Consider the following 15,294-nt stretch of genomic DNA (forward strand, 5'->3'; position numbering starts at 1 on the left):
TTTGACTAGAGAGCTTAATTGTACTGTTCTAATGTCTATCTCCACATTATTAGACTCAGGAGCTGGACCCCAAACATCAGAGTTAACCGAAGTAAACAGTTTTTATACTATAGGTCATACTCAAGTGTGTTTATGACTTTTAGCTAGGACACACGCTTCACAATTCAAGGGTATGTTACAATTATTTAGAAATGGGAAGAGACGTTTTAGGTACCCTAGTGAAGGATGGCCTAGACAACGATGTCATATCCACAATTGATGATCTGGAGACCCATGAGCAAGCAAAGTGTGACCCTTTTGGGTCGCCTCTTCCACATAGTACAAGCCTCCCCTTTCAGTACCACGTCCAATGAATTTCCCTGTCCGAGCATCCTGCACAATACAACCAGTGGAAGACATGAGAGCAGTACAATTAAGCTCTCTAATCAAGCATTTAGTAGGCCTAGCATGAACAAACAAAACATGTGGAGATAGACATACACTACATAAAGGAGAAACTTGAAAAGAGACTCAGTATCCCACATGTAAAATTTGAAGATTAACTAGCCGATATTCTTTTAAAAGTTGTCACAGCTGAAGCTTTTGAAAGTATTTTATCCAAGTTAGGCATTGGAGATCCTATGACCTAACTTGAAGGCGAGTGTAGAAAAGTGCATAAATTAGGCAGTATATCATTTTCTAATTATTTTTAGTTTATTTTGTTTCCTTTTTTTACTTGCTTTATTTGTGTATATATTGAGATGTAAACATCATTAAAGAGATCAATACAAATATAGTATTCAAAACCAAAACTATCTTAATTCCACTTAATTCTTTTCTTCATTAGCCTCCTGTAGAGGTTACTACTATGTCTAGTGGGGGTGTTGTAACAACCTAGATGGATGTCAGGAGGCTGGAACTGGTACGAAAGGTGCCATATTTCTAGCCCATACAAGACAGATAATGCTTTTATAATGAACCAAATATTTCTTCCAACTCTTTTTTTAAGGATTACATTATTATATAATGTTAAATATTTCTCTAACTATATACTATTATACACTATTATAACCAAAAATAGAGTTAATGTTGTGAATGAGTTATGATATTTGGTGAAGAACAATTACAAAACAAATGTAAAGAAGACAGCCCAAAAATAGAGCACAACAATGGAGAACAAGAAACACAAGATAGATGAGGTATCTAAGGATACCTCCTCCTCAAACAAGAATTACTTTCATTAATATACTCAACAATTAAGTTATCAATTAAGCACAAAATCACACATTAACAATATAATTCATGCTTAATATTTTAAGGTTTTGATTTTTGGCAATATAATATATAAACAATTCCACAAACAAATTAATAAAAAAATAAACCGCTGCAGAAGTGAGGGGAAATAAAAGAATAATGACGGACAACAAAATATATACGGTCCATATACTCACTATAATTCACGAAATTTCCCTTTATTAATGTTGTTATGATTCACACTTTTTCTTCAAATGTATAAACACCTTTAACTTTATATCACTTTTTCTTCAATAAAATTCCAACTTGCTAACTTTTTTATTTCACCATTAAATGCCTTTGTTAGGACGAATAGGTAACTAAGAGAAATTTTTTTAAAATTTTATTTAATTAATACGAGAGTAAATAAACTACAAAACAATTGGTTTGCAACTTGCAAGAAGCAAATGGACAAAATAATGAATTACAAACAAAAGAAAAATTTGATACTCAAGCATAATAAAAAACAACGATTGTGTAAAGATGCTTTTTGTACATACATACACTATTAGAGAGTACATACAATATACACTTTTAAGTATTTCTTGAAAATCTTTGCATTTTTGTTTTTCCTTGATCTCTATGTCTTGAGAGATGTAACTAAAACTAAACTTATTTTACCTTCACTTCCAATTATTTATAACATATTTCATCTGAACTCTTGCTGTCTCCGCTTCGTTTTCTTACTAATAATTATTGAAGATTTTGAAAGCTTCACCAAAACGATAGATGCATGAGTATTGTGTCAGATGATTATAGGACTTGTAGTTGACTAACTTAATAGGCCGAAAAGATAAAAATAAATTCTTATTTAAAAAATCTTTTTTTTAAAAAAAGAATCAAATACAAAAGTATTACACTTTAAAGTATAAGCTCAATGAAAATTTCAATTAGAAATATATTGACGTCAGACTTAAAAATATAACATTAAATGATTAAAATATTAAAATGGGTCAAAATGATCGGGTGCCGTTAAGGTTTAACCTTTTTTTCTTTTTTTTCTTTTTTTTTTTTTGTTGTGTTTTCCAAATTAAATTATTTTTTAAGTTACCATTCAAAATGATAATTTATAACTTATGGGTTTCCGATTGGATTTCGATTCAATTTTAGCTAGATGAAATATTGAGAATTCCAGTTGCAATATACAATATTTGCAAAACACACGTGCACATTAATGCACGTTATTCATAATTAGGATCTTTATCGAATAACCATAGAACTCATTAAAGAAATAACCTTTCTATTTAATACGTAGCGAATGGCGCTCATTAAAAATTATTTCTCTTATTTATTTTTAAGAATAGCATTGGAATTAAGATTTTTGAATACAATTACTTTATTATATAATACTAGTATATGTGTTCGGACAATTTATAATTATATTAGTTTTTTTAATTTATATATATATATATTCAACAGGTCGGGTCCGGTCGGCTCGGGTCTAAAATTAAACGGGCAGGATCAGGGCAGGTCAAAGTCCGTTTAGATCCGACCCACTTTGATCCTATTTTTAAAGTTCGTAAAATAGTTTTTTTTTATTATATTTTATGGCCTATTGGATCGACCCACTTATGTATATAATATCATTTAAAAATATTAAAAAAAGTGGTAAATTTTTTTCACAGTTAATTCTTATAATTATCCAACCCGACCCTTTACACTAAGACCCGTTAATAACCCGCTTCCTTATTGACCTAACCCGCTAATAACCTGTTAAAATGTGACCCGACCCTTAACCAGTTGGGTCGACCCGCCCTGTTAATTACACCTCTAGTTGTGCTAATCTTTGATTATAAAATTAAATTATTACTGCTAAGAGTCCTGCTAGCAATCAAATTCCTACATTAGGTTGATTGTGTACATAATTTTTGATCTTATTTCCCTTCTAATACAAAAGATTAAATCAAAATATTTTTACTCTATTTAATTCCTCAATTATTGTTGTATGTTCAGTTTATTCATTTACCTTTTTGGATTGATAATTGATTTCCTTATATTAATTCAGATTATCATTTTAATTGCTTAATCTCATATAATAATGTACTTAAGATAATCTTTATATCATTATACTCTCTCAAAAATTAGAGCCAATTAATTTTTTTAGGTTAACTAATTACTACATATCATTTGATGGTTTAATGATCAAATGAGACATCGTAATATTTAACGGGAAAATTTTGCTCATCAATGATTAAATAAAATGAAATAATTATAATAATTGTAATAACTATGAACGTAAACCTTATTATTATTTTTTGTTAAATCATTTGTTAGCAACTTTTTGCCGCGAAATGAATATTTTTATAATGAGTTAGCTAAGACAGATCATTTATCTAATATAGAATTTATGAGACATTGTGTTTATTAACTAAACACAAATGCATGTGAGAGAAGGGTGTATTTGAGAGAACATCTTAATTGAGTTGGCTCGGTATTTTTAAAAATATTGTAAGTAGGCATTAAGAATAATGTAACTAGACATTTACAACATTGAAAGTGGGCATTAAAGATACAGTAAGTAAGCATTAAGGATAATATAAATAGACATTAAGAATACGGTAAGTAGACATTAATCTTTAATGAATTGAATTTGAAATACGTCTCTCAAAGAGACGGTCTCTCAAAAGATGAGCTGTTAACTAAATATCTAATTATCATGTAATTGCTATAATATTATCATTGAAGTAACCGTGAAAATAATAAAATTAAATTATTAGCACCAAGAGTCGTACTAGTAATCCCAATTTCTATTTTAAGTTGATTGTGTACATAATCTTGTGATCTTATTTCTCAATCGATTAATTTGTTCATATTTTACTATATTTGTTTCCTTAATAATTGTTAAATTTTCCAATTTATTCATTTATCATTTTTAGCAATACTATTACCAAATAAAAATTAATCAATTTGTCATGACTCTTTAGAGGATGACACTTGAAATTTTCAAACATTTATATAATATTGTATGAGTATGAGTTGCCGCCTTCTTTCCATCTTCAAACCATGATTATAGTTCCTATGAGCAGGATACACCGAGGATGATGATGATGAGTTGTATAATTGTGATTGACTAGTTTAGAGTAAGCTTATAATTGCAATTAGATAGTTTTTTTTTACCTAAACTTAAGCTATGAGTCTAAAGATTTAAAAATTTTGGTAAATCATAAAGATATCCCTAAATATACGTAGACTTGAAAAATGGTCGATCTGTCAGATTTGTGGTCAAACAATGTCAATCGGGTCAACTTCGGATCGCATTGATGGTGTGTCTTTTGTTAAAAGTTCGAAGATTAATTTATTAACTATCTCTAAATTAGGTGACAAAGGTAATGAAGTAATATTTATTTAAAATAAATGTGTGTTAAGGATTTGAAATCTAGTAATATTTATATTGTCATCAAGGATCTTAGAGATAACAAATTTTTTTCTTAATATACTAACAAAATACAAAAAATAAGTCTTTAAGTGTCTTAGCGTGATAATAGAAGAGTCCTAGTTATGACTAGAAGACTTAGGCATGTAAACAGGTCTGTTTCTGAATTTTCGGTAGCCTAGGACGAGATTAGAAAAAGAACCCTTTATCGCCTTTTAAATTTTATAAAGCAAATCAAATTTTCAATTTCTAGAAAATTGAAAAATTGCTACTAATAGTAATGTCAAATGCAAAGATAAATGAAAAGTTAGATAACAATCTTTAATTACTCAAATAATACACTTTCTACGAGCATTTGAAATTGTAAAGAAAAATTGTAAAGACAATTTTTTAATCACTTAAATAAAACACTCAAATATGAAAGTTTCCCCCTTTTTTCTTGAAATTGTGAAGAGAATTTATAAGTTTTGCCATTTTTTCTTGAAATCACCATAATAATTAGGAAATGAAAAAGCTTCCATAAAGAGGCACGTAAGTATTCCTAATTCATTGCATGTATCAAACATTTATTGTCTTGCCATTAATATCCATTCCCACTATGGTATTATCGTACATTTTTCATTTTTATTTTTATTTTAAATTTTTTTTAATATTTAAATTTAAAGACTTAAAGCTACATAATTTTTAAAATATGGGACCCTGGTACTTCGCCCCGTCCGCCCTAGGCCAAATACGAGTCCGCATGTAAACATGTATATAGTTTAAAGAAACTATCCTCGAAGAGATTATTTCGTAGCCTTCGTACTTCCTAGAATTAATATTCAACAAGACAAGGTATGAAAAGCATGTGTTATTGATAAGCAAACAACGAGTTCATTTAAACCTAAAAGATCTTAAGTTGTTATGTTCAACTTGTTATGTTCAACTGGGTCAAACTGATGTTCTTCATAGAGGTATTGATGGGTATGTTTTTGCCAAGATTCCAATTTCTCTTTTTCTATATATGGAAACCCTATTAAAAAATATATGTGCCACTCACAGAATTGACACAATTACGATAAGATTCAAACCATAAGAAGGGGACCACAAACAACACAAAGCCCAGATTGATCATTGTATGTGGACACCACCATTGAATCCTAGTTGTTAAATGAACTACTAACTAATAACTCATCATGCTCTCTTATTAAGAAAAACAACCCAAAATGTATTTGTGGATCTAGGCAAAAATCCTTTACCCACTCAAAACGAACATAACAGTAAATAGAAAGGTAGAGTCACTTGGATTTAGATCAACTGATGAAGATTATGTAGGTAGTAGACAGTCAGAAGAAAGTAGTGAGGATGTGGAGTTGGTTGATAAGGATATTCTAGGTCAAGATAATGATGTGGTTGAGGATACAAGTGATGATGACTTTTTGCAAGGGAAGGTGTTAAAGGGGATTGTTTTAGGTTGTTTCAAAATTGTTAGCAGATTCAGCAGAAAGTTGTAGAAGAGTGTTTAGGTAGCCAATCAAAGAATGCAGTGGCGGTTGAAGAAGATCAGCAATGTATTACTTTTGAGTATGAGGATAGTGAACAAGAGTAAGACACTTCTCCCAACTTGAATGCCTAGCAAACACTTTCACATAAGAAACAAAAGGATTTTATCCATCTTATACTCTAATTTTTTCTTTACTTCAACGAAGTCCTGCTTCATCTTCTCCGTCTCCTTCAACTTCAAAACAATTCTTGTTCCTCTGAAAAAAAACAATGTATTTTCCATTTGAAAAAAATTATTATCATATATCCTTCAAATAAAACAGAAATAACTTCAGGTATAATATTAAAATAAGTGATTAAATTTCAAGAGCTTACGGACCAATTAAGACAAGAATAATACAAATCTCCAGTGTTTGCGCTGCATCTCTTCTAACCATACGAAGTTTGGCTTTCAACCGGTGATGACGCTTCATGCATGGTTGCAATATTTGAACTTTACATATTTCAGAAAGAATGAGATTTAATTCTGCTATGAGTTGACGTCATTGTTGACATTTTTAGAATGAATTGAGAAATTATTAATGAAAGAGACAACAATTTCAAGAATAGAGAATCATTCCATATTATTTTTCATTAATTTTTGTTCAGTTACAATAGGTGATTATAGGTAGTGATGGCCACGGAGCGGGTTACCCGGAACTGAACCGGTCCCAAACCGCTTGAAACCGTCCCGGAATCGAAACCGTTCGCGACAGGTTCTGAAGCGGCGGGAAAAAGTTGCCGGAAAACCGCCTGAACCGGACCAAAGAACCGCGAGCCGGTTCACCGGACCACAAGTTCCAAGGAGCCGTCCCGGAATCGGGAACCGGACCTGACCGGTTCACCCGGCCCAACGGTTCCTTGGAACCAGACTCGGAACCGAGCGGTTCTTTGGAACCTATCAAAAACTAGCCGTTAGGGATTATTTGTATAAATACTTCACACTTTCAATCATTTTTATTCACAATTCATATATTCTCCTACTATCTCTACTTAATTACGCAAACGCAATTATTCTCTTAATTACATAATTAGTCTTTTAATTATTTCTTAATTACATAATTAGTCTTTTAATTATTTATTTATTTCTTAATTCTATTATTATTTCAATATTATCATGTCTTCTTTTTTGAAAAAAGCCTCTACAAAAATTACTAAAGTGGCAAAATCATTGGAAGGTTCTAACTTCAAAAGAAAGACCACTTCAACTCTGTCGGCATCAACAATACCTTTAATTAGTAATCATAATTTTGAACCAAATTATCTAGAAAGGTACGACCAAGAATTATACGATTATGCAGAAGAAGTGGAAAGATAAATACAAATGAAAGAAGAAGAAGAAGAAGAACAAGAAGAGGAACCAACAACCCCTATTGGCTTACATAGATTTCGACAATCATCAACGAGATCACATCAAGAACAACTACAACAACAACAACAACAACAACAAAGACAAGCTCGTGGTAAACGAGTCAATTTCCAAAGTATCGGTTAGTTTTATAATTGTATTCTTCAAAGTAATTAAATCTTAAATTATTATTTATTTATATATTGTGGTATTTGAGTATGTCCTTATATTTAAATTCAGAAGAAGATGAACTAGTAAGACAACCTTTTCCGACAATGCCACCACCTAGTAGTAGAGCTGTTTCACATGGTCGTATTTCACAAAAGAACCAACCGACAATCCAAATGTTTTCTTATGCACTTGTCAAATTTGTGAAGGTCAAGGGGTAAAGCCCTTCGTTTCATACAATTTCAGCAGATGTAAATACTTTTTAAGTTTTTATACATACATGACATTTATATTTTGTAAATCAAGAATGTATTAAAAATTTGTTTATTGTGTTTTGTGAATACGTGTTAGGTGGTGGTACGGGATCTTTTAACAAACATTTTTTCATATGTTTACGAACCAAACGTCCACTTAGTAATAAGTGAATGTATTACTATTTTTTATCATCTTATTAAACATTCGCATGATGATACTAATATATTTTTAAAGCCGATTCTTGCAGATATGATGGATAAGTGGAAGACGTATTTTACTGATTTTCCTTTTATTTATGTAATTGCGATAATTTTAGACCCATGTTTTAAGACGGAAATCCTTACTAAAGTAATTGGATTTTACTACCAATCATTAGATCGCCCGCCTAGTGATGTACATAATTATGTTAGAAATTGTAAAAAACTTTTAGCAGAAGTTTATGATTACATATTCTAGTGTATATAACCCAAGTCGCGATACGTTTAGGCGTGCTAGCGTCTCAGGCATGTCCCACTTATTATAATCCCGTAATAGCTAACATAATAAGCCAAGATGATAGTATTGTAGGACCATCTTCTTTCTCACCCTCCGCTTCATATTTAGAATTAGATAATTATCTTAAACATCACTTTGAAATTGACCAAGGTAGCTATGATATTTTTAGAATGATGGAAAGAAAAATCCATAAAATTTCTCATTTTATCGAGAATTGCAAAGGATATCCTTGCAATTCCTACTTTTACGATTGCATCGGATTCTGCTTTTAGTGCAGGTAGAAGAGTTCTAGTAGAAAAGAGATCTCGTCTTGCTCCACATACTATTCAAATATGTGTTTGCAAGAAAGATTGAGATCAAGCGGAGCTCCGAACATAGAGACTCAAGAACGATGATGATCCATGGATGATGATGTATACATCTGCATCATCGTCAGGAGGAGAGTCAACGAAAGCATTCAACCAACAAGATGATGATGACGAAGAGGAATAGGATCATGAATATCGGACAACAATCAATCAACATTCAACAACTACAAATAAAAGGTATGACAAAGAACTACGTGGGCTTTGATTCTTTCGAGATACGTAGGCAGCTTAGTATTCCTTCGAGTACTAGGTTTAAGTCCATTTTCTCCCTCTTTTTTTATTAATCATTTTATCGTTTCTTATTAATTTATTTTTTTCCTTCTTTTTAGTAAATATTTTGATAACGATGACAAGCAATGAATTTCACTAATAATCAAGTAATCATCAAAGATACGTCTGCATTATTATAGTATTTTTATATTATATTTAAAGGAAAAATAAGAATGGAACTGATGGTCTGACTCGCCCGAACCGAGAGTTGGAACCACCGGAACCTCCTCATGAACCGCCAAGAAACCGTTTGGAACTGCCCGAAATCGAAACCGGAACGTTCGAATTAGGTTCCACATGGAACCGAAATCGGGTGGAACCGGAACCGGATAGAACCGGAACGGAACCGGCCCAACCCGAACAGTGGCCATCACTAATTATAGGTAATGATTTTTACATGAAAACCTTAAAATTTAAAGTGATATAAAGTTGGAACCTTTAAAGATAGATCAAAATCACAAGTTGTAACTTTTAAAAGCGAAAAACTGAAAGTTCGTACTTTTTAAATCAAAATTTCTTTCTTTTAATCATCCTTATCTAATTGCTTGCTTAAGAATAGCAAATTGGATGTCATTCAGTTTGATCATTTATATTAAATTTTTAAGTAAATAGTATTTCTTGAAACAAAAAGCGCGTTATACCAATTACGGCCCGTTTGGTTGATGGTAATGAAGTAATGGGAATGAAATGTTGTAATGGCAATAGTAATGAAGGAATGGATATGAGAATTGGTAATGAAAATTCTTTTATTTGGTGTGCATGACTAAAGAATGGTAATGGAAGATAATATTCCATTGATTGCATTTGGTTGTTAGTAATAAAAAATGGTAATGACTCTTAGTTTAATTATTGTATATTTGTATCTAAAAGCATTATTGTATCTAAATTATCCTATCTAATGATTCTTTTTTTAATAATAATATTTTTTTGGATAATTACATACATTACCTTTTTTTCTTCATTATTTTTTTTCTTCAGCTCGAAACAACATTACCTTATTTTATTATCACAATAATACTTCATTACCATTACATCCTAATACCAGGTTGTTTGATGGTAATAAAAATGGCCCTTTTTGGTAATTTCATTACCTTATTTTATTACCATCCATTACCATTGAAGGCATCCAAACAACTAAATTTTTTATTAGTTAATTTTATTACCATTACCGCCCTCTAATACCATGTACCGAACGGGCCGCTAGTAATCACAAATTTGATTTGAATAATGTTTAGAAATAACAAATGAGATAAACGAATTGAATGTTAGGCTTTTTTTCTTGCAATAAAATAAAATGTCTGATTGGCTTTTTTGGGCAGGGTTGGCGTACTATTATTGTTTAACAAGACATGATTACTTGAACAATATTATTGCCAAATTAAATATATTCTGATTTTTGAAATACATGTTCTTATATGAGACCGTCTTATTATGAGAAGAGCTTATATAATTATTTAATTTCTCTAATTGATCACTTTAAAATTATTAGTAATTATTTTAATATATTAAATATACATAAATTAGTCCAATAAAACTAATCTTATCAGGACACTATCTCCCTTAAAAAAAAATTGGATTTCTGAAATAGCCGGCCAACTCAAAAAGACAACTTTTGAAACGAAAACAAACAACTCATATTCACAAGTAGGCATGGCCACGGTCCGGGTTGGTCCGGTTCCGTTCCGGTTCCATCCGGTTCCGGTTCCACCCGGTTCCGGTTCCATTTGGAACCTGTCGCGAACGGTTCCGGTTCCGGTTCCGGTTCCGGGCGGTTCCAAACGGTTCCTTAGCGGTTCATGAGGCGGTTCCGGCGGTTCCAACTCACGGGACGGGCGGGTCGGACCATCGGTTCCATTTTAATTTTTTCTTTAAATTTTTGTATAATAAAAAAATACTATAATATCGCGGACGTACCTTTGATGATTACTTGATTATTAGCGAAATTCATTGCATGTCAAGTTGTCATCGTTATTGAAATATTTACTAAAATGAATGGAAAAAAATTAATTAATAAGAAACGAATCAATGATAATGTCGATAAAGATGATTAATAAAAAAAGAGGGAGAAAATGGACTTGAACCTAGTACCCAAATGAATACTAAGCTGCCTACGTATCCCGAAGGAATCAAAGCCCACGTAGTTCTTTGTCATACCTTTTATTTATAGTTGTTGAGTGTTGATTCATCGTTGTCGCTTGTCGGATTGATCCTATTCGTCTTCGTCATCATCATGTGGTTGATATTGATTAGATGCTTCCGCTGACTCTCCTCCTGACGATGATGAAGTTGTATCCATCATCATCCATGGATCATCATCGTCGTCTTGATCATCATCGTTCCTTAGTCCTTGTGTTCGTATCTCCGCTTGGTCCCAATCTTTCTTGCAAACACATATTTGAATACTATGTGGAGCAAGACGAGATCGCTTTTCGTCCAAAACTCTTCTACCTGCACTAAAAGCAGACTCCGACGCAATAGTTGACGCGGGAATTGCAAGGACATCCTTTGCAATTCTCGATAAAATGGGAAATTTAACAGATTTTTCTTTCCACCACTCCAAAATATTATAGACACTTGGGTCTATTTCAAAGTGGTGTTTTAGATAACTATCTAGTTCTAAAAATGTGGTCGAGGAAGAAGAAGATCCTACAAAACTATCATCTTGCGTCATTATGTTAGCAATTACTGAATTATAGAAAGAGGGACGAGCCGAAACGCTAGCACGCCTAGACATATCGCGTTTCGGGTTATATACACTAGCGTAAAATTCATACAGTTCAGCTAAATATTTTTTACATGTTCCGACATAATAAGCTACATCGGAAGACGGGCGATCTAACGCTTGATAATAAAATCCTATTACTTTGGTTAGGACCTCGGTTTTAAAACGTGGGTCCAAAATGGTTGCGATTCCATAAATGTAAGGAAAATCGGTAAAATATGATTTCCATTTTTCCATCATTTCAGCAAGAATCGGCCTTAATTGTGGGTTAGTATCTTCTTGTGTATGTTTAAGCAGGTGATAAAAAATAGTAATACATTCACTTATTACTAAGTGAACGTTCGGTTCATAAACATAAGAAAAAATCTTAGTCGCGTGGTCATACGCTTCTAATATGTTATGTACACCTATTGCTAATTCCCAAGTTTCATCAGCTATGAAACTATCTGTACACTCACTATATAGTTGTGTTATTACTGGGCGATAAGCAATCGCCTTTCTTAATAAATCGTTCGTTGACCCCCAACGTGTAGGAGTATCTAATGACCAATACACTTTTTTAAGTTGGTATTGGTCACATAATTGTTTATATCTTCTTTTAATCTTTCCGATCCTAAGCCATTTTACTATATCCCTAATTGGTTCTAATAATTCACTTAATTGTTTTATACCTACTTGACAAGATAAGTTAACTATGTGCGCACAACAACGTATGTGTAATAAGCTACCCCCAAGGATTAAACTAAAGGCGGGTTCGTTAAATAAAAGTTCTATACATTTTATGTTTGCGGTTGCATTATCTGTTGAACAACAAAATATTTTATCTAATAAGTTCCATTCCCTACATATCTCTATTAATCTATATTTTATGTTTTCGCCGGTGTGTCTTTCTGGCATAGTCTCAAAAGCAATTATTCTTTTTTGAATAATCCAATTTCGATCTATCCAGTGTGCTGTTACACACATATAAGATTCTAAATGTGGGGGAGCAGACCATATGTCAGTTGTTATGCTAACCCTACCATTAAACGATTTAAACATTTCAACTAGGTCATAGCGCATTGATTCGTATAATTTAATTGTTCGTCTTTTAAGAGTGTTCCTAGGGATTGCTCTAAATTGTGGTTGCAATTGTTGTCTAGTGAGATGCTCATATGCCCTACTTTCACCGTGGTTAAAAGGCAATTCATCGCAAATTACATACCTAGAAAATTCATCAATCATGTCATTACGATTATATCTAAAAGGCATACCTGTGTTGGGAATGTCCCATTGTGTCTGTCGGCTTCCACTTGTGGTCCCGCTGCCGCTTGATGCATGAGTTTCTTTTGTGATTCCATGCTTCTTTGCCAAATGTTTGTTAAAAGATCCCGTTCCACCACCTAACACGTATTCACAAAACACAATAAATAAATGTTTATAAAATATGAATATATAATGTATGAATGTATTATGTATGTATAAAAAACTTAAAAAGTATTTACCTCTGGCGAAATTGTATGAAACTAAGGGCTTTACTCCTTGACTTTCACAAATTTGACAAGTGCATAGGAACATATCTGGATTCTCGGTTGGTTCTTTTGTGAAATACGACCACACATGTGAAACAGCTCTACCACTAGAAGGTGGCATTGCCGGAAAAGGTTGTCTTACTGGTTCATCTTCATCTAAATAAATAATTTAAAATTATAAAACTATAATTAAATAAATAAATAATTTAAAGTTTAATTAATTTGAAGAATAAAATTATAAAACTAACCGATAGTTTGGAAATTGACTCGTTTACCACGAGCTTGTCTTTGTTGTTGTTGTTCTCCTTGTTCTTCATCTGATCTTGTTGATGACTGTCGAGATATATGTACCCCAATTGGGGTCGTTGGTTCTTCTTCTTGTTCTTCTTCTTCTTCAATTTGTATATCTTTTTCCACTTCTTCTGCATATTGATGTAACTCCGGGTCGTACCCTTCCGGATAATTAGGTTCATAATTATAATTACTAATGGAGGGTGTTGTTGATACCGACGGAGTAGAAGTGGCCTTTCTTTTGGAGGAACTGGAACCTCCTAATGATTTTGCCACTTTAGTAACTTTTTTTGTGGCTTTTTTCAAAAATGAAGACATGATTGATAGTATAGAAGTAAAAATAGAAATATAGAATTAAGAAATAAATAAATGATTAATTATGTAACTAACTAAATTAAGAAATAATTAGAAGACTAATTATGTAATTAAGAGAATAATTGCGTAATTAAAGAATTAAGTAGAGAGAGTAAGTAGAGAGAGTAGGAGAAGAGATGAGTTGTGAATGAAAATGATTGAAAGTGATGAGTATTTATAGGATGGATTCCAACGGCTCTCTAACGGCTAGTTTGGCTCAACGGTTCCACGGAACCGGTGGGCCGGTTCAACCGGACCGGTCCCGGTTCCGGTTCCGGTTCCATGGAACCGTTGAGCCGGTTCAACCGGACCGGTCCCGGTTCCGGTTCCAGAACCGGTTCCATGGAACCGTTGGACCGGTTCTCCCGGACCGGTTCCGGTTCCAACCCGCGGGTTTTTTGGCCCGGTTCACGACGGTTTTTTCCGGCGGTTTCACGGTTCCGGCGACTTTTTTCCGGCGGTTTCACGGTTTCGCGGTTCGGGGCGGTTCGGAACCTGTCGCAAACGGTTCCGGTTCCGGTTCCGGTTCCAAGCGGTTCGGGACCGGTTCGGTTCCGGGTAACCCGCCCCGTGGCCATGCCTATTCACAAGTGACCAGTTAAACAAGATCAAAAAAAACCAATCAGTAGGTAACTGTCAACTGTTGAACTTCTCAATCTCAATAGATTTAGGAGGACGGTTCCAGTGATACTACAATAAGTAACTCGTGGGAGGCTATAATTTTTGATATACTATGTATAATATCAATTTAGGGGATATTTGCCTAGAATAATTACCAACTTCTATCTATAGTAGGCTCTATTTGACAAAAAAAAATAAAGTTAAATTAATAGTTGAACAAAAGTTTATATTATTTTAGAAGAATACAATCCTAAGTTGGTAATCCTATAATTTATGATTAATTAAAAGTTGGTGTTATTGTAGGGAAATCAATTAAAATTTGTATTATTCACTGTAAAGTTTTATTCGGGTTGTGGGGTTAATTTTAGGACTTTTGGGTCAGTTTGAAATCGGGTTTGGCATCCATATTATTTTTTACATAATTATACATCATTTTTGAAATTAGATCAAATCGAATTCGGGTACAAGATTGAATACATTTTGGGTCCTCAAATCTGTTTTAAATATCTCTAATTCATAGTAATTTTTCTTTTACCTCTAATTCATACTAATTTTTTTTATAAAGTAGGTCGAAGTAATAAAAATAAATGAAAATTGAACCATAGACTTGCTCTAACACTCGTTCATTTTACTTCTTCCACTATGTCTGTGTTTTTGACATTTGTTCAACTGATAATAGTCCAATAAAAATAAAATAATAAATATAATAATAATAATGGATAAGC

This window comes from Amaranthus tricolor, chromosome 3 (genome assembly GCF_026212465.1).
Source record: "Amaranthus tricolor cultivar Red isolate AtriRed21 chromosome 3, ASM2621246v1, whole genome shotgun sequence".
NCBI lineage: Eukaryota > Viridiplantae > Streptophyta > Magnoliopsida > Caryophyllales > Amaranthaceae > Amaranthus > Amaranthus tricolor.